General features: G+C 41.0%; 1 long non-coding RNA gene across 1 annotated transcript; it reads right to left on the bottom strand.

The window, feature by feature from the left end:
* Window positions 1–967: 967 nt before the first annotated feature.
* LOC118716774 lies at window positions 968–20,281 on the bottom strand. The gene is made up of 3 exons (XR_004987243.2): window positions 20,086–20,281; window positions 7,005–7,012; window positions 968–978 (listed from the first exon to the last, which is right to left on the bottom strand). It is a non-coding gene; the product is annotated as an uncharacterized LOC118716774 (long non-coding RNA).
* Between the last annotated feature and the right edge of the window lie 741 nt (window positions 20,282–21,022).

Genomic DNA, 21,022 nt, shown 5'->3' with positions numbered 1-21,022 from the left:
CACAATGCTCATGTGGGCACTCTGTTAGCAGGACCGAGACTTTATACGATGGCATCTATTATAAACAAATAACCCTCCACACTGCCATCAGTTACATTAACTTTCCTGACATCTTTGAAATTTCTCTTGGCTTAATTCTACATATTTATATACAAAGGTTGACTAGTTATCTCCACTCAAATATTCAACATAATTTTCAAATTTAATAATCCATTAATGAGTTTTGTGGCTTCCACTACCTTGATGTCTTGCAAATCTTCATTCATCCCTACACCCCTGCCTTTTTTCTTTTTCTTTTTTTGTCTTCTATTCCTCCCTTGTCACTGTTTCAGTTCAGGTCTTTTACATTTTCATCAGTCTTAATGGGAGAACTACTTGCTTACATTTCTATCACCTACCTTTAAAGTTTTATCTAAGAGGTCAGATGAAGTATGTCACTTCTGTATTTAAAATCCAACAGTTACCAACTGACTTCACCTGACATCAAAACTTGTGACCACAGTCTACAAGATCATTCATGGTCTGGTCTCAACTCACCACTTCAGCCTCATTACTCCCCAGTCTTCCCTGCTAACCTTCTATGCCATGGTCCCTCTGAACTACTAGAAGTACAATTGGCCAGGGGATACCAGGTTCCTGTGGGTCGACTTATATAATAGCAATGTGTCAATGCTATCTCAACCACATTGATGAGAGTAGAGAAAGGATCATTTTTCAAACAAAAATAGGGGATATTATTACCCAGAAGAAGATAGTGATTTCTTTCTTCACCTAACATTACTCTCATAATGAGACTTACATTCTGAATTTATACACTATGTATGTCTGCATATCCCATGTGAATACTGATGGTGTCTGCTTTAGAATATTTGCTCCCCAAATATGTCAGATTCTCACTTGTCTCTTGCCATTCGTAATGTTGTTTCTCTACTAGAATACACTTATTTCTATTTTTTGATGTTCCACTTGTCCCTTAAACTTTGTCTAAAGTATTACCTCCACAAGAGAAACTTCCCTTCCTTTGATCTTAGTTAGATGCTCCTCATGTGAGCTCCCCAGGACTGTATGCTTACCTGTCAGGATTAGAGCTAATCTTTTTACAGAATCCTGGCACAGGGCTTAAGGGTTCAATAAATACTCAAAGAATGAAAGAACAATAAATGATTGTTATATTTAAGAAAAGCTTATCCCATTTAATGCCATATTATTCACCTTCTAATGATGTCTTTCTGCATTCCCCCTCCACACACACACACACACACACACACACACACACCCATAACATACCCCATCTCCTCACTTTATCAGGTGCAAACAGAACCAAACTGCTGCTGGGTGGCCCACAGAACCTCTGCTTCACAACATGAGTTGGAAAATTGAAGAGTTTAAAATCCTTTGCCTTATCAGAGTAGCATGAATGCATCAATAATATCTAGCGGGTATATTGTGAACAAGGGTTATTTACTTTAAATTGGATAAGAGTGGGTCGACTTATAGCAATGTGTCAATGTGATATTTACAGAAACTTAATTACAGAAACCTTAGAGCCTAGTGGCTCAGTGATCATTGCTCGAAATGATCCTTATGTCTTGATGGCTATCAGCACATAGAAACCACTCAGTAAGTGCATGTTTTCCCTTTCCACTGAGGACTGAGGACATTTCCCCAGCTAGCTAAAGCACCGAGATGCATACCTGGAACAGAGTGGAAAAGGCCATTGCTGAGCAAAGGAGAGCTGCCTGGCTGAAGAGGGTCCTGGCCCCAGGCTAGCCTCTCAGCCATGCTGTTTCCCCAGCCACAGAGTCTGTAGCACTACTGATCTGCTCCTCAGTCACCCTGTAGCACTAGTGAGCTATTCCACAGCTGTGCTGTTTCCACAGCTGTGCTGCATCACTGCTGAGCTATTTGCACTAATAAAGTTGCCTTCTTTGCCTCATTCCATACTGAGGTCTCCTGCTGGTCTTGAATTGGTGCCGACCATTGTTTGACAAGTTCAATGTGTATATAAATAAAAATATATGTAGAAATAAATACACATATTTTTGTGTTCTAAGAAGGTGTAGAAGCAATGACACCTCAATAACAACAAATATGTTCATTTTCAGATCTTGGTTTTTAACATTCTTCAATAAAAGAAATCAGGAATCCTTGTAGAAATGGCTGGTTCTAGTATTGGGCAAAGTATACAAAATAAACCTGAAATATTTTATGGTGGCAGCAAGTTAAGGAGTGCTTAAACACACACACAAACACACACACAAGCACACACGAAGAAATGGGATATATTTCAAAGGGACACAAAGGCTAACTGAAAGAGTCCTCAACAGCAAGAACTAAAACAATTTGAGAAAGAAAGTAAGTGATGCAGTTTTGGATTATAAACCAAAATATTGAAATAAGTAAAATAGCCATGAGTCCATGCTGATACAAAATGACTATATAAATAAGTTGAGGAGATAGCTGGTCTCCTATACAGAAGAATTCTTAGTAATTTAACAGCACCTTTATTTTAAAAAGATACATTATGAAAACAGAGAGGGGGAAAAAGTATCTTTATAGTACATAAAACTGAAAAATACTGCCTTCACCTTGGGATCAAGCTTTTTGTCATCAGTGATAAGTCATGTAAATAGTATGTTCCCTTGATATGACATGATAAAATAATGCTTTCCCTTTGTGGTCTTTGCACCCCATCTAGTCATGAGGAAAAAAAATCAGGCAAGTCCCAAACTGAAAAACAAGTCGACAAAATACTTAACTAGTACTCCTTAAAACTGTCAAAGTCATCGGAAACAGAAAAGCAAAATAATAATAAAATAAAATAATAATAATAATAATAATAATAATAATAACAATGTCACAATAGACATGAGTCTGATACATGACAACAACATGAATTACAGTTTCCTGGAGGAGACACTGGAACAGAAAAGGCCGTTATGTAAAAAAATAATGGCATTTACATGAAGTATGGATTTTAGTACATTAAAATACACACACACACACACACACACACACCATCACCACCACCACCATCCATCAAATCACTAACGGGCAGGCTCTGAGGAAGTCCCTGGAGAGAAGCTCAGAAACTGAGCCCTCTCTAGCTTCAGACACCCCCGAAGGAGCTGTCCCTGGAGATGGAGACCATGGAAGATTCTGCTCACTTTGGAAATGTCAGGATTTCAACAAAAACACAGTGTTGTACTAAACTCAATCATCTTTTTGATATTTATAGAGACGCAAAATAAAATGGGCAATCAGAAAATCTATGATGGTCGGCTGATTTTCTCTTAACAATTACGCCTTATCATTGTTTGCTAAAGGAGAAATTGATATTTTACAAAAGTCAACGGTTCACGGGGCTTTGTGCTTGTGGAACCTCTGTGAGCGCAGGGCAGGAGTTTGGGTAGAAACCCAGAGTGGAGCAGCATTGTGAGAAGCTTCTCCACAGCCTTTCATCGTGATGCTGGCTGGTGAGCTCACGAGGTTTCTGACATTTCCCCCGTTCCAACAAGGATGGAACCCCACTGTAATCAAAATCCACAATGTTCCAGAACCCTGACTTTGGTCCTCATTAAAAACTCAACAGACAAAAAAGTCTAGGAGACCTGCTAGCCAAACCTTTCACACAGCAGGGAAGGTTTGCATTGGTTTTATTTTTAAGTTAGCAGACTGGGTCAGGACTCATTTTGAAGGCTGATAAAAGACTGAGAGTCCACGTTTCATCTTCTGATTAATCCCAAACTAAACAATTCAGAGATTTTGATCGCTTAGTCTTTTTTAGAAGCACATGTGACAGAGAAGAAGTAGCCAGATCTATTACAAATAACGGGGCGCCTTGTGTTTGCCTGTAGGCTCTTGGTGGACCGTTAGCAGGCTTATTCTAAGACCATACAGTAAGTCACAATTTCCTTTCAAAGCACTGCTACAAGTTTCATCTACATATTATTGAAACCAACGTGTGTGTATTTTACTATTTGGACATTACTTTCCTGCTGCTCATATTCTCAGTATAATCTACCTTGAATTTAAAAACATGTTTGATGAAGTGGGTACTTGATTCATGTAAGCCTTGTAGTGTGTACATGTAAGGGGAAATAATTGGGCATATATTTATTGCAAGGCTCATTAGTCACATTTGAATTAAACTTAAATCTTTGGAGAATAACAAAGTATTTTGCATTTTCCAAGTTTTTTTTTTCTTTTTTTTTTTTTCTTTTTCCTAAATCAAGGCTTAAAAATGTAAAGACTTCTTAAGTAACAAATAATCAACCCTGCAGGAGATGAATGGGAGCTCCCAATATGCCAAGCAAGATCATGGTTGTTTCAGGGAAATCCATGATTGGCCCTCTACATCAAGTGCCACATTTGAATTAAACTTAAAAAAATCCTGTTCATGTGACTTTAATAGGTCCACCTTTTGTGACCACCTCAGTTATCTTCTCTTTCCTCCCACTACCATGCTGGTCTCTCTGACATTGCCCTGCCCCCCGCCCCTCACCCAGTTTTCCCCCCACCCACCCCAGCCCCATGCTTCATAAGGAACTTCATCCCTCATATCCACCCCATAGGACATATTCTATACCTTCATTATAAATCACCACAATGCATTGTGATTATTTGCTTCCTTGAATATCTTCCTCACAGACGGTGATCTCCCCAAGGACTAAGACTTAATTGCCTTTTCACTCCCAGTATATAACAGAACACTTGGCATACTTATTTGCATACACATTTGTTTATTTACATTGCCTTTTTACAGAAGAATATTTTGAGGTGCTTTGTAGAACAGAGGTATTTATAATTCAAATGGCTAAAAGATAATCCATAAATAAAACAGAGAAAAGCAGAAATGGGAGGCAATTAGTTGATCCTCAGCATAGTTGCTAGAATATATCAGTCAGGGTCTCAGCAGGATCTGACGGCACACTCAAATGGAATCTATTAAAGAGAGTTTAACAAGGGGACTGCTTGCAAAAGGCTTGAGACAAGTTTAAAAAATGAAAGAAAGTGGGCTGTGGAGTGCCTTCAGGAGTTTTTAGTACACTATATCTGAAGGGCAGGGCAAGGTGAGAGGTCAGTGGTACCCAAAGAAAGAACTCTGTGGAGAAGGTCCACGGGATAGGAGGTGCAGACTTACAAAGGGCACCAGCTAACCTGCAGTGTTCTAACCTGCAGAGAGCTCAGAGAATAAGTTCTTAGTCTCATTCTCTTCTTGCCTGCAGATCTTTCTCAGACCTCTCACGGACCAAATCTTAATAGAAGCCAGAGGGCAAAGGATCCCCTTGATAGTAAACAATTCAGAGATTTTGAACACTTAGGGTTTAAAAAAAACCAACCATTTGTGACAGCCGAAACCGGTTTGGCTCAGTGGATAGAGTGTTGGCTTGTGGACTGAAAGGTCCCTCAGTAGGGGGTGTGCAAGAGGCAGCTGTTCAATGATTCTCTCTCATTGATGTTTCTAACTCTCTATCCCTCTCTCCTCCTCTCTGTAAAAAAAAATACAAACAATGAAATATATTCAAAAACACACATTTGTGACAGATAATAAGTAGCCACATGTAGTACAAATAACAGGACACCTTTTATTTGTGTGATCCATATGGGAGCAGTGCAGTGTGCAGAAAAGGGAGTAAAGAGAAGATATCAACACATAATATAAGTTGGCAAATTTAGTCAGAGACATATGGGCAACCAGCCAGAACAGAAAAAGAAATATAATTAGCTCCAAAAATCATAGTATTTATCTTTAATAGCATTATCAATGGCTTGTGAAAAGGCACTGAGGCCTAAGAAAGAAAATCTCCTCTGGCAATTCCTAAGAGTGATTTTCACAGTTCCATTTTATAGCATGCCTCGAGGCACACCCAGGGCCCAGCTGAGAAATAATTCTGGGAGGTCACAATAATGGTTTATAAACTTACCACTCTCATAGCTTGATGGTCTAGGGATAAATTTTAGAGAATATGGGAGAAATGTCAAATGATTGTCTTTTATGCTATTCTCCAAGAATATCAGTCATTTTCTTTTTAACAAAGATTTTAAAAGTTGAGCAACAGACAATTATTATTCTCTGGCAAAAGCAAGGATTTTATATGAATGATAAAGCTGCAGGCTTCATTCAGCAAATGAATGAAACATAAGGCCAGATTCTTTTGTGAAATTTAAAGTACCTAACCTGATATGCATCTGAAGAGATGCCCAACACCCCCACACATATGCACGCACACATACAGGCACACATGCACAGCATCAGGCTGGTTCTAGACTCTCTGAAAGACTCATAGACATGTTTAAAAAATCAGAAATTGAAATGTGCAGAGAATGGGGTATATTCCCAGCTTGTGCTTTCTCCACCTTTGAAACCAAGTAGACCTTCCACAAAAGAAAACATCTTCTCCTTAGTATATAAATTTGCTTATTTCATTTCTTGCCACAATAAAAAGAGCTAGGGAGTGCCCGGCTAGCTCAGTCGGTAGAGCATGAGACTCTTAAAAAGAGCTAATGTCCCTTCTGATGTTTATATCATAATTATCAACACAGTTTTAAATTACTGACTAAATGTTAGTCTACTAAGTACTTGGCATGCATTAATGCACTTAAGTATTACACAAATAACACCATTTGAAATTTACAGGTGAGGAAACCCAGACACTGAGAGACCTTAAATAACTCATTTGTATTAGTCAGCATTCTCCAGAGAACAAGAACTACAAGATATATAGAGAGATACAGAAGATGAGATGTATTATAGGAATTGGCTCACTCCATATGGAGGCAAGGTGTCCTGCCATGTATCATCTTCAAACTGAAAAGTTCCAATGTCCAAAGACAGGAGAAGATAGGGGATCCAAGCTCAAAGAGAGAGACAATATTCTCCATTTCTTTGATTTTTTTTCTCTATTTGTCTCTCAACAGATTGAATCATGCCTGCCCACATTGTTGAGGATAGGACTCCTTTATTTATTCTCCTGATTCAAATATTAATCTCTACTAGAAACAAACAGTTCTATCAGCTATGTGGGCATCCCTTAACTCAGTCAAATTGACATGAAGTTAACATTACTCTAGGTCATCCAATATACAAGAGGATTTAAATCTTAGAATTCTGGCTTCAGAGACTTCTCTCTTTACCAACACAACATTCTAATACACTTGTGTAGCATTAGACAAGGAAAAGTAGATGCAAAGCATTGTATGAAATGAGAAACTTGACAGAATCAAGACTTTTTTTGGCCTAAGGAATACTGCTGGCTCAAAACTTTATTAACTGGGATTGTAAAATGATTGTAAAATGATTATTAAAAATAATCTTGTCCTGTAAAATGCACCAGGAAAAGAATTCCAAGGACTATGAGGTCGGAAAACACTGAGAGCCATGGCACATATCTTATTACAGGCTCTGAGAAAGTAGTCTTTAAAGGAATCTTTCTTTTTCTGTTTATCCAGCTTCTACTTAATTTATTCCATCAACGAATTCATTCATTGTATCATTCTTACAAAAGTCAGCAATGATTTCCGTGTCACAAGATCCAAAGGCACAGTTAGCAGCTGTAGACATGCTAGACCTTCCTCCTATTTGGAAGCATGCTCTTCACATGGCTTCTGCAATATAATTGTCTTGTTTTCTGTTTGTTTTTGGTTGCTTCTTTATCAGTTTACCATTTGCCAGCCAACAATATGTGGAGTCCTCAGGACTTAATCCTAGGCCCTTTCCTCTACTTGAACATCTCTATCTAAGTTATAGCATCCACATCCATAGTTTTAATATCCACCCATTTGCAGATGATACCCAGATTTATATATTTATATGAATAGATTGTTTATATCATAATTATCTATTCATATACATATTAATAGATTGTACATATGGTCACATATATATTACTTCATCTCTAAGCTCCAGAATCATTTTTCAACTTCCTATTTAAAATCGTATTATGATATCTCAATAACATCTCAAGTTCAACATGTCCACAATAAATCTCATTATTCCCCTACCATACTTTGTCTTCTTCCTATAGTTTGCTAGAAAATAGTAATGAAAATAATCACTCATTTGCTTACCAAAATCAGGGCTTCATTTTGTGACTCCATCTCTCTTACCACCCCATATCTAATCATCATATCCTATTTCCTTTGGAGCTAAATTTCCCTCATAACCATCTATTTTTTCTATCTTAACAACTACATGCTTAATTCATGTTATCATAATCCATTTCTTAGAGATTGTACAAGACATAATTTTATTGAATGTACATCTACTCTACATCGTGCTCACTCAATCTATCCCTCACCTTACAGATACACATCCAAGTGAGTAACATTTAAAACATGCCAATATAATCATGTTTTCTTTTTCCTTAAAATATATCAGTGGCTTCTCATTTAACTTATGATAGACAAAACACTTTTCATGATAGCCTTCAAATACTTTCCATCAGTGGTTCTTGTCTATCTCTCTAAGTTCATCTAGCATTCCTCTTTTCCTCAATGTCTCCACTTGGAACCTGTGGGCCTTTTGCAATTCATCACACCTGTTGGGCTCATACCTAGGACTCTGGCACAGGCGGTTTGCTGGACCTGGAATGTGAATCTCTCTCTTCCTCTTCTATTTAGTGACCACTCAGCCTTCAGGTTTTATCCAAGCACCACTGCTCTGGAGATGTCTTCCATAACTCCCAGATGAGACTAAATGCCCCTGCTGTAGTCTCTGGAAACCACATACATATATGCTTGATAGCATTTGTCTTACCTGCAGTTTTATAATTTCTATATACTTACTGGCTCCATGTCTATTGTTCCTACCTAGACTGTACAGTACGTGAAAGTAAGCCGCATTCTTTTTGTTCACTATTCTATTTCAGCACCTAACACACTGCTGCAAACAACGTGGGTGCTCCCTGAGCCAGGCCCTGTTTTACCAGCATTGTGCGAGGCTCGGCAAGGGGAACAGTAGAGGAAACAGACTTCATCTCTTTGCTCACGGAATTTTTAGTCCAGCGTTAGAGAAAGGTAATCAATAAGCAAGCACAATGCACAGTGCAGTGGGGATTAAAGCAGAAGAGGTTCCAGGAAAATCAAGATACGGAGGGTTAAGAAAGGCTTCCCAGAATCCAAAGGCCTAAATAAGAACGACTGCTACGTAAGCACTCCATGCAACGTAATTCCCGATGACCTTCATCCGGGAGGGAGGTAAATAAGGAAACTAAGGAACCAGGCAGGTATGTGACTTGCCAAGTTTGCTCAGCTAATTAGAAGGGGGGCTGGATTGAAATCCAGACAGTCTGGCTCCCACTTCTGTGTTCTTCTTAACGCCAAGCTGCACCGAGTTTCTGAGTTGCCTGGGCAAAAGAGACTCAGGAGACAGGCAGGGTTCCGAACAAAGAGAGGAGACACAGCAAAGGCTCTGAGGCCGAAAAGGATTATAATCTTTTGAAAAACCAATTGGTTAGTTTGCATTTTTTTTTAGAAAGAAAAAAAAAAGGCAAAACAAATCATGACCTATAATGCAATTATTGGACTAGAGCAAGGCAAGCCCCAGACAGGCTCCTCTTTTCACATCATCTTCGGGGATCCTTAGGAACGTGCTTTCCTTGGAAGACAGCTCGACAGCTCTCCACAAACCAGAGACCAGAGACGGTGGTTAAAGTTTTGATTCCTCTCTGAGTCATCCCTCCTCAAGATCACAAAGAGAAGACGGCATGGAATTAGACAGATTCAAATATACATGCTTTGTTCACAAAATGACCCCAAGAGGGACTCTGACTTGGTTCAGCATAAATCCATTTCCAGAAAGCTCACACCACCTCAGTGTTTTCAAATTTGAAAAGAACTTTGATCAAGTCCATATGTAACAATGACCAAAAAAATTAAGGGGACAATTTACTACTAATTACTTCCCCTAAAAAATGAATCCAAAGAGTGTGATATAGATTAAATCTATAGAGAGCTTGCTTTTCCTCCTCCCAGCTTTGAAGGGCTGCGTGGGGGGGGGGGGGGGGGGGGGGGGGGGGGATGGCAATGCCTGATCAGGCGTTTTTGCACATGATGTCCACAGGGAAGTCTAAATCCATAACCATCATCATAAAGTGAGATGAGAAGCAAGTCAGAAAGGGATGAATGACGGGCGAGGGATAGCCAAAGGGTTTACAATAATCTATTATTAAAATGCCTTAAAAGAGCAAAGAAAATGCTTATCAGATCAGCAAAGCACCTTTTAATAAATAATATGATTTGGATTTAATTAATGGCCTAATTACAGTTTTACCCAATAGGCTTAAATGCTCCAAAGGAACAGTTTGAGTCTCTTTGGTAGATAATCTGTGTTTTAAAAAATGTTCTAATTACATATTTGCTTGAGTAAATAATGTGAATTTTACAAAACTGCCTAATGATATATTTATGGGACTATGTTTACCCAAATGGCCTCTCATTCTGCACTAATGGAGTTGGAATTACGGTTCCTGGGACACGTGGGAAAGGGGGATGGCTCCGGCATTCACCCTAACACCCCAGCGATTCTCACTGTCCTCGCTCTCCCTCACCCCCAAACACACCAGAGAAAGCATATGACCTGCTTATTCATCATCAATTTAAGTAGGGAAAGCAATTCTTCCTCAGCCTTTTATGTGAACACATTTTGCAGAAAGACTACAAGGCTTGAAAAATGAGTATTAATACTGTATATTGCTCCATTAAAAGTGAGTAATGAGACTGTGACCAAGATGGGACCTACAAGGTTAAGCAGCTACATAATTTATTCTTTTCGTTATGTAGTATCTTATAATACCTTACAAAAAATCATTCTCCATGTACTGAAGTCAGATTGCTGGGAGGTTAAACCATGTAATGGTCTGTACAGTAGTCCCCCTTATCCTAGTTTTCACTTTCTGTGGTTTCAGTTACCCATGGCCAACTGTGGTCTAAAAATATTAAATGGAAAATTCCAGAAATAAATCATCAGTTTGAAATTGTGCACCATTTGGAGTGGTTCAATGAAGTCTCCAGCCACACTGCTCCATTTTTCAGTGTCTTATCAGATCTATTGTCTCAGTATCACAGTGCTTGTCTTCAAATAATCTATAAGAATGGCCCCAAAGCCATTCACATAAATTTATTACAGTATCTATATATATAAAAGGCTAGTGACTGAATGTTCGTCCATCAGACCGGCTGGTACATATGACACACACTGGCAATTTAAAAATAAAGTTGACTCACGCATGCACGATACATATAAAACTCTTGCTGGAGCAATTCACATGTGTGTTTTAATTTTATAATACTATGTTATATATACTATTTTGACATGTAATTTTTTTACAATAACATAATTACCACATGAATCTTTCTTCTAATTAATTTCCTTTTTAAAAAAAAATAAATCTTATTGTTCAGATTATTACAGTTGTTCCTCTCCCCCCCCCCAATTAATTTCCTTTTAATATGCACTAATCCTTGCACCAGGCCACTAGTATTATTATAATTGTTCTATATTATTATAGTTATCATTGCTAATCTCTTACTGTGCCCAATTTATAAAATTTACTGTAGATATATATGTATAGAAAAGAAAACACTATCCATAGTTTTTTAAAAGTATTTTTATTATTTTCAGAGAGGAAGGGAGAGGGTGAGAGAAACATCAATGATGAGAGAGAATCATTGACCAACTGCCTCTTCATGCCCACCACCAGAGATCAAGCCCACCACCAAGTCATGTACCCTGACTGGGAATCAAACCGTGACCTCCTGGTTCATAGGTCAAAGCTCAACCAAGGAGCCATGCTGGCCAGACTATCAATAGTTTTAGGCACGCACTAGGGAAGGAAGGGGACCAGAAGTCCCGCTTTTGGCAGGACAGTCTCGATTTTTAACATTTTTTTCTAAAAATCAGGACTTTTTTAAAACACTGGAGGATGCAGGACAAATTGTTAAAAACCGGGACTGTCCTGCCAAAAGTGGGAGGTCTGGTCACCTTAGTCTTGTTCCAAGACTACTGGGGGATTTACTCCCTTGGTAATTGTGGTGGTGTGTATCCATTAATGAGCTTAAAGTCATTTTCATGTTTTAGAATATAAATGGAGAACAACTGGATGCATACATACCCTACAATGCATGTAGGACCGAAATGTTTCACTTCATAGTTTCCCCATAAATTTGGACCCTTGGCCCACATTTACCCTTTAAAATTAGGCGAGCTTCATTCACAAAATAATTAAACTTGGCCCAGCCAAGGAAACACAACATTTCCATTTCCAGCCTTTCCACTGTTGGCTCAGAACCTTAGAAGCTTACTGGGTGAAATCTGGAAATAGCCTCCATACACAGGGGACCGGGAGAGATCGAAGAAAGTGGTAGGACACTCCAGATTTCTAGGTGACAGTTTTAATAAGCAAGGGGAATTTCAAGATTTGTCTTGGGTAGTAGCCTTAAGATGAATAGACCTCCACACCTGCATACCAGAATCCTAAAACTTTCTATAGAGGCATTAATGAGGTTCAATCACATGTACAGTCCAGATGGTCTCAACAACATCTTACTTTTTTAAAGGTGGACCCTTGAGATGACTCCTAGTATGGAAATAGTGAGTAAAATGTACACTCCAAGGATAGGGGTGGGGGTGAGAAACTTTGGATTGCCTGGGTCCAGCTCTTGGGTCAAGCAGTAGTTATGTTCTCTCAATGATCTCCTCTAACATCCACAAGTGAAAAAATTTACCAAAACACATGCAAAAAAGACTAAAATAAGTGGTTGACAGAATAAAAGACAGGTAAGGGAATAAATTAAGGAATAAAGTTAGCATCCCATCTGATGCATTAATATCCTATCAGGCGTCTTCAAACTACGGCCCGCGGGCCACATGCGGCCCGCAGAGGAGTCTGATCCGGCCCGCCAGGTTTTTTGGGCAGTGAGCGCAGCGGAGGTGTTACAGTAGGAATTAGTAGTTCATATAGTCCGGCCCTCCAGCTCTCTGAGGGACCGTGATCTGGCCCCCACTTTAAAAAGTTTGAGGACCCCTGCATAGACACTAAGCTTCCTAGCAGCCAAAGCAAAGCAGGAAATGTCACAGGTGAAACCAATTAGTCAAATTAGATAATCAGCCAGGCAGATCTTCCTGATTTGCAGATCTAAACTAATTTATCCTGTAATCCTCACACATGGATGTCATGTGCACACAATATTTTCAACAGTATCCCAATAGAAAATACAATGATAAATTTCATAAGATCACAAGTTACCATTTAAGTCAAGGAGAGAGCACCATATTTTTAAAAATGGAACACAGAATTAAGGTAACATTAACTGTGCTGACCACAGTGGTCTCTCTCTTGGGTGATTCAGAAAGCATTCCAATAATTGCAGGAACTCAAGGACCCTCAGCAGAGGCACTAATTTAATTTTACTATAAAGGGGCAAAATTGCTACTAAATTGAGAGCTCAAGTTCATAAGGTGAAAATTAGTTAATCTGGCACTCTAATAAATGTGTAGTTATTTATTACTAGAGGCCTGGTGCATGGAATTCATGCACAGAGGAGGGGGGGCCCTCAGCCCAGCCTGCACCCTCTCCAATCTGGAATCCCTTGGATATCCCTCTCACAATCTGGGACCACTGGCTCCTAACTGCTCACCTGCCTGCCTGCCTAATCACCCCTAACTTCCCCCCACTGCTGATCGGGTTGCCCCGAACTTTGCCCCCTGCTGGCCTGGTTGCCCCTTATTGCCCCCCCGCCCCCCATGCTGGCCCGGTAGCCCCCAACTGCCCACCCCCATGAACCTGGTCAACCCATGCAGCCTGCTGGTTTGTCGTTTGGTCGCCCCTCACTGACCTCCCTGCCAGCTTCTTTGCCCCCATGCAGCCTGCTGTTTGGTCATTTGGTTGCCCTTCACTGATCCCCTTGCTGGCTGGTTGCCCCACACAGCCTGTTTGGTCATCTGTTTAGTTGCAATGGTTGCTTAGGCTTTTATATATATAGATAATATTGAATCCAACTGCTGACACCCATATACATTTCTACTTTCCCTGAGTATTTTCTCCTAGAATTCAGATGATCCCATTGTTCAAACTTGTGATTCTGAATTGTGGAGTAAAGATGTCTACAACTTGGACCCCAAAGCACTACAATCCATTCATTTCTCTCTTCTAGTCCAGCAGCATCTGAGGCTCTTTCCTGCAGGAGTGCAGTGGCAGCACCATCTGTTTACTCTGGCCTCGTTTGCCTGGATCAAGTAGGAAATTGAAGGCACTAAGCTGAATTTTTCAGAAACTTTGCAGTAATTGAAGAGAGAGGGTGATAAAGAAAGAGGAAAAGCTGTGGCAACTTAATTATACTGGTCATTTCATGGGCTGCATAATAAAGCGAAGGAGTATTTTTTGAAATAGCACCAGGCTTAGAACCAACCATAATTTCAAGCACTTTGTAGAAGAGCTCAACTACTCAAGTAGTCGCCTATAATTAGGATGTGAAACTCAGCCCTGGAGTCATTTATTATTGAAATTGCCTTAAGGTGATCTCCAAAACAACTCCATCTCTTGATTTACCTCCTCCCCCCCCCCCCCCCCCTTTCTAAAAGTGGCAAATGGAATTCATGGAATTAGCCTCGAAGGAGCAAATAGGCAGAGATGAAATGCAGCCAGGAGCTGGTGCTTGGAAGCATCGGGGAGGGAGGTGCTGGGAGGATCATCAGAGAACTGATTGGAAAGATTCTCTGTTCCCAGAAGAGAGCGGGCTTCAATGGCTTCGCTCACATTTTATTCCACATTAGCACAGCCATATGCTCCGCTCGTGTGGGCAGCACCTGCGGGGGTGCGCCAGCCTCAGACGTCAGTGGAGAGCTGGGACGGTTCTGTTTAGAAAATGAGACCCAGTGTGGCTGCTGGAGGCCTGTATTTCTTCATGCAGAGTCCATTCGAGCTGGCCTTTTTCCACTCTATGTCCACCAAGGGAGGGGGAAAAACACAACTTTCTGTTACTCTGAAACCCACGGGAGGAAAGAATCTGGCTTCTTAAGTGGAAGGTAACTAGTTGGAGGGAGGAAAAAGAGGAGAGAAGAAAATGTTCTCTTTCCCAGGCTTGAAATCATTATACCTTATCCAACCCAAATCAAATTGTGTACGCCCAAGTCATCAGGCCCGGAGCTTCCTCGTTAAGAATACATATTTTGCCCTCAGATTAAATCCCATTATGTCGCAGAGGCTGCGTTTCTCCAGCCAACCCGAAAAGCCTTGACAGGCAAAGCCTGATAGCATCTGAAGAGTGAGAACGCAGGAGCCTCCGAATATGCAAGTTTAAATGAGAAGCCTTGCAGCTTGCACTGCCCTGGCTCAGATCTATGCCAGTGACTGCAGCCCCAGGTTATAAACCTTCCATTTGGGATGAGCCATCTTTGCCCCTGGTCCCTGCCTGGGCTCAGCGTGTCCCCATGCTGCCCACTGCTCGCCCATGTTCAAGTCCATCTTCTCAAACTGCTCTGCCTGGCATTAGCCCACATGCCAGTCGCTCCTGCTCCTTTCTCCCTTCAAACTTTGCTGATTCTTTTGCTACTTCCTCAGGACTTGATGACAAATGAGTTTTATTAAATACTGCGTTAAAATGTTAATGTGTCACCCCTACAGAAAGCCGATTTATAGTTAATAGAGGCCTCGATTTTTTTAATCCACAGAAGAGTCTATTGGTAGAATTTCAGGAAATATGATAGGATGGAAGGAAAACTCTTTAAAGTAGTGTCTCTGAGCCTACTCCAGCAAATCACTCTATTAGGATGGACTTGGCTGCAGTGAAATCTCAGATCTGAATGGCCAAAGTAACAGGGAAATTTATGATTGCACATAAGAAGCCCCAATGAAACAGATAGCAGGCTGTCCATGTCTCTGCTCTACCCACGTCAGCATGTCATGTCCCTCAGCTTGTCCCAAGATGCCCAGGCATCCGACAAAGGCACAGCCACGTCCACAGGAAAAGCAAATATCTTGCCCTATATATGACTACCAGAGAGAAAATATCTCATACTTGCTCCCCAGCAATCTTCTCACACATTACTGGCCAGGGGGAGTTCATGTGCTTCTTCCTAACCGTGTAGAGGTCACAGGCAATGTTGTGAATCCAGCATGTCAAACAGGCAGTCTGTGGGGCTGCCCACAACAAATATTCTTTGCAGCCCAGCCAATATAACGGTATATAAGAAAACATTAATTTTATCATTGTTCTATTTTATACTATACTTTTCGAAATAAACCTGTGTTTCTATGAAAATTGAAGCTTATGTTATTTTGGTGGCCCACATAAAATTAAACCTTGCTTATTTGGCCCGCATTAGCCTTTGAGATTGACATGCTCGCTGTAAATTATGCCTTGCTTAGACCACTCACAGTACCTTCCAGTAACTTAGGAGAGGACATTACTTCAAAACAAAACTGAGAATGTTTACTAATTAACCCAATGTAACTTCAGTGCCAATTGGGTCTTGTGCTTTGGTTTAAAGTCAGTAATCCTATTCTTCCTTCTACTAAAGGCTTTGTCCCAGTTTGCGCTGTAGCAATTTCAATATATGGAAAAGAAGAGAAGAAAAAGTGGAGTTAAGTGAAGGCAAGGGAAATAGTAGAGTCCAAAGGGTTGTGTTGCATGATTTCCAGTTTCCCATGTCCACCAACCTTTCACCATAACTCAAAATTCAGAAGCAGGTGGATGTCTTTGACCACAAAAATCAAATGAGGAAGCTGTGGGTACAAACTTGCAGGAGGTTGCCCACGGTCCAGTGTTGGTCACGCAAGAGTTGAAAGTGATACGTTTATAGTACTCAAAAGTCAAAAGTCATAAGGAAGAGGATATTTTGTTGACTAAGCCAGAAAAATGTCCCTTAAGCCTTTATTTCATTGATACAAAGGGAAGAAAGTCAGCCATGTCCACTGTGCAAAATGTCAAATCCACCTTGAAGTGGATTCCAGTGATTAGAGAGTGAACTGAAACCTGTAGCTTTCTCTGAAAAGTAAATTCCACCGGCCCAGTGCCTGCAGGCAGGACCTCTGCATGTCTTCACGTGATAAGGAACCTCAAAACACTGTGACCTCTATTACATGGGGGTGTTTAAATGCCTAGTGAGTTAAGCCAATACTTGAAGCTGATGAACGCAATTGTCTCATTTTCATTCCTTTACTCAAGAACTCAATTCCTTTTAGCTAAACCACCATCTATTTCCAAACATCTCTCCTATCAGACGTCCACTAATTTGAGATTCATGAAGTGTTTTTGCTATTTTGCTGCTTGATTTGTTTGGTTTGGCTCTGCTTGCTTTCCTTTCTTTTCAGTCAAAAATTCTCAAGGGCAAGAGTACTGTAGCCCTGAAATAGGGTGTCCCACATGAATATGTACTCACAACCCTGTAAAAGGTAAAACATACCAGTTTAACAGCCCTTAAGCAGAGAGGAGGTTAACTCTCAATTCAGAAACAATTATTGCCTTATAAAGTTCTGCTCAGTATGATAAGAAATGAAGATAAAATAAAAAATAATAGTCTGCCCTCAAAAAAACTTACAGTCTATGAAAAGGTAATGAATGAGTGCTATGGACAAAGGAAACACATGGAATTTGGGGAGCTCATAGGAGGGTACATCTAGACTATATTTCTAGGATTTGGGGGAGAGTATATGGGAAGCTCTCTCAGGTGAAGTGTCATTTAAATGAGAAATTATAAGCCAATTGTTACAAGTCTATCAGCTCACTCCAGAAAAAGAAAAATTTGGCTGGGTTCAATTCCCAGCTTAAAGATTGAGCAAATTAATTAACTTTTCCCTGCCTCCCTTTACATATCAGCATAATAGAAAAACAAAAAACCCACCTTTGTATGTACAGCATAGATTAATTGTGAGCATGAAATGAAAGTCTATCTCTAGCTGGTGCTTAACAGTATTTTCCTTCTTTTGCATAAAGTTGTTTAAGAATAGCTATACTTATCTATCACTTAACTGAATTTCTATGTGAATAAAGTCATCAAAATTAGGATAGATTACTGTTACAGTCCTTGAAGGAATAATATCTCATAATATATGTATGTATATATAATACATATGCAAACATATATTTACATATACCTGAAATTTTTAAAAATAAAGGAGAAATGTTGAGGTATGTAGTGAGAAAAGCAGACCTCAAACTTAGCCCATCTAGTATCAAATTGTAAGCTCCACCAAAACTTCCTCTTCCAGCATTCTTTATATCAGTGCGTGACAACATTGCCTGCCATTGTCATCTCACACACACAGGAGTCATCCCTGAGATCTGCTCTTCCCTTGTGCCCATATCACACCCACCACTGTCTTGATGGCTTGTTCTCCTACATATCTCCCCCTCTCCCCCGCTTTAAATCTTCTCTTCACAGTGTGCACCTGGCCACGTGGGTCTCAGTGCTGGACACAATGTTTGGTAACCAAGACACTTATAATGATTCTGGGCATAAAAGGCAGGCTCCGGGGCCTCCACAGTGTGCGTACACTTACCCCCACCTACCACAGGCAGGGCCAGAAGCAGTGATTAGACAGAAATTTGGTAAATATTTGTGAATCTGACTCCTTTTTGCCATCTCTGCCATCACTGTCCCTGTCTAAACCTCCAGCTGGGACTGAGACCTCTAGCCAGCACTCAGCGGCAGCCTCACAGAGGCCTGGTGACTTCCCGCAACCTCAGGGTCCTGGAGGTCTATGTCTAAATCTCGCCTGGTCCATGAGGCTCCCCCTGACCATCCAAACTGATGCTTCTGCTCCTCCCTTTCCCCTACCCATTCCATCCTCTTCACCTACTCTCTGTTTCTTTATTTCACAGCATGTGTGGCTTCAACACATACTACTACTATATCTACTGTGTTTATTGACTATTTCCCTCCACTGCCACCCTGAGAAGACAATCAATCCTCCTGGGATCTGTGTTTTACGCCTGGATGTAAAGAATGCCTGGCATGTAGTAGCTGCTCGAAAGTATGGCATATTTAACAGTAAAGGAAGGTAAACCGGGATACTATTTTTTATTAGTAAATTCCTAACACAGGAGAGTGTAATAAGGCCATGTTTTGAGGGCACACCATGCATCACTGTGCTAAGAAGCGAGCTTTAATTAGAATGAGCACTGCTCACTCACATATGAAATAAGTGTTTGATGAGGGCCTTCGCTGCACCAGGTACTGTAACATTTAGGGGAATTGTTTCTAGTGGGCAAGACAGATAATTACAATAAATAGGTAAACATTTTAGAATGTTACATTATGGTAAGTGCTAAGGAGATAATAAAGCAGCCAAAGAGGCTAAAACTGGTTATTACACTTTTTAAGAACAATGTGGCATGGCATATCTAATAATAAATGTGCTTGGAATGCATAAGGCGATGGCTGAAAATTCTACATCATTTAAAAAACTGCATTTCCCCTGTGTGTTGGTTCCATGCCAAGCAAGTTTCAGATGTGTGATGAGCCACTCACGAACCCACTGTCTACATGGGGAGGACTGGCTTCCCGCTCACTCGACTCCTGTTTCAAACCCAGGGAGTGTGTCTTCCCACGGGCAGCGGGTGCGTGCTCACCCGCAGGTGCTGTGGCGGGACCTGGCGTACTGGCAGTGATTCCCACGCTCTCCCGTCACCGCTGATGTTGGCAGGACAGGGGCACCCGGAGGGGCCTCACACACTGACTTCTGCCGTTCTGTGGCATTTCATGCTCTTGGTAAAGACTGAGGCTCCAAATAGCCCGGCTCTGCAAGAGCATCATCTACTAGTTCTAGACCTTGTGCTGAGTGATGTCAGCTTCCCTTGTGGATGATAAATGCTCCCTTGCAAGACTGATAAATGCTACCAGCAGAAAACCGATTGTGGCAGTTCTGGGCTTTTCATTATACCTTCCAACCCACTCAGACATCTCCCAAGCTCCTTCTGGCTAAGCCTCCATCCCTCCCTTCCAGAATTCACCAAAAACGCCTATTCAGAGACTTGGTTTGGCCAGGGACAGTGGACAGAAATGAAATGCATCGCTTCCCAGTGGAAGTGTCTGAGAGCCTGCTTACCTGGTGCAGTGGTTCTCACCCTTCCTAACGCCGCGACCCTCATGTGTGGTGACCCCCAACCATAAAATTATTTCCATTGCTGCTTCATAGCTGTAATGTTGCTACTGTTATGAATGGTAATGTAACATCTGATATGCAGGATGTCTTAGGCGATCCCTGTGAAAGGGTCCTTCGATCCCCAAAGGGATCGCGACCCACAGGTTGAGCACCGCTGACCTGGTGTCTCCTACGCAAAGCCTGAACACCAGGAGAGACGGAGGGGCCAGAAGCTGACAAGTCTCCATTAGTGTGATCCTCCAAGGTACCTACAATGCCACTGCCTCTGGACATGTCTGAGGAAACAAAATGCACACACAAACCCCTTCTTTTGTTCTCAGGCACTGAGATGTGCGGGTTGTTTGTTATGATAGCATTGCAGTTTATTCCGAGGAAGCTCCAACAAACCCATCTGTGAGCTCCTGCAGCCTCCCCTCCACTCCCCTTAGGACCAACAGTGCTAAGGAACTTGGTGTCTAACGATGGCAGGTTAAGACAATTTTACAGATGAGGGAATTTGCACTGATGTGTGACAGAGTTGAAGTGCCTGGTGTCTGTCCTGGGACACTAACTATGAGAGAGTTACTTGAGAGCAATAGCGAAGGCTTCTGAGACATGCTCTGATACATCTCAAGATAATTTATTTCAAGTTTCTCAAGAAAACAGGAGGCTAGCAAAAAGGTTTAATTTAAAAAATAGGTGCCCCCTGGCCTGCGTGGCTTAGGGGTTGAGTATTGTCCCATGCACCAAGAGGTCGCTGGTTTGACTTCTAGTCAGGGTATGTGCAGATTGCGGGCTTGATCTCCAGGAGGGGGCGTGCAAGAGGCAGCTGATTGATGTTTCTCTCTCACCTCAATTGCTCTCTTTCCCTCTCCCTTCTCCCTCTCCTTTGTACTCTCTCAAGTCAATAACAACATATTTTTAATAGTTACAACAAT

This window comes from Pipistrellus kuhlii, unplaced genomic scaffold, assembly GCF_014108245.1.
Source record: "Pipistrellus kuhlii isolate mPipKuh1 unplaced genomic scaffold, mPipKuh1.p scaffold_m20_p_12, whole genome shotgun sequence".
Lineage (NCBI taxonomy): Eukaryota > Metazoa > Chordata > Mammalia > Chiroptera > Vespertilionidae > Pipistrellus > Pipistrellus kuhlii.
This window is presented reverse-complemented; position numbering and strand designations above follow the sequence as displayed.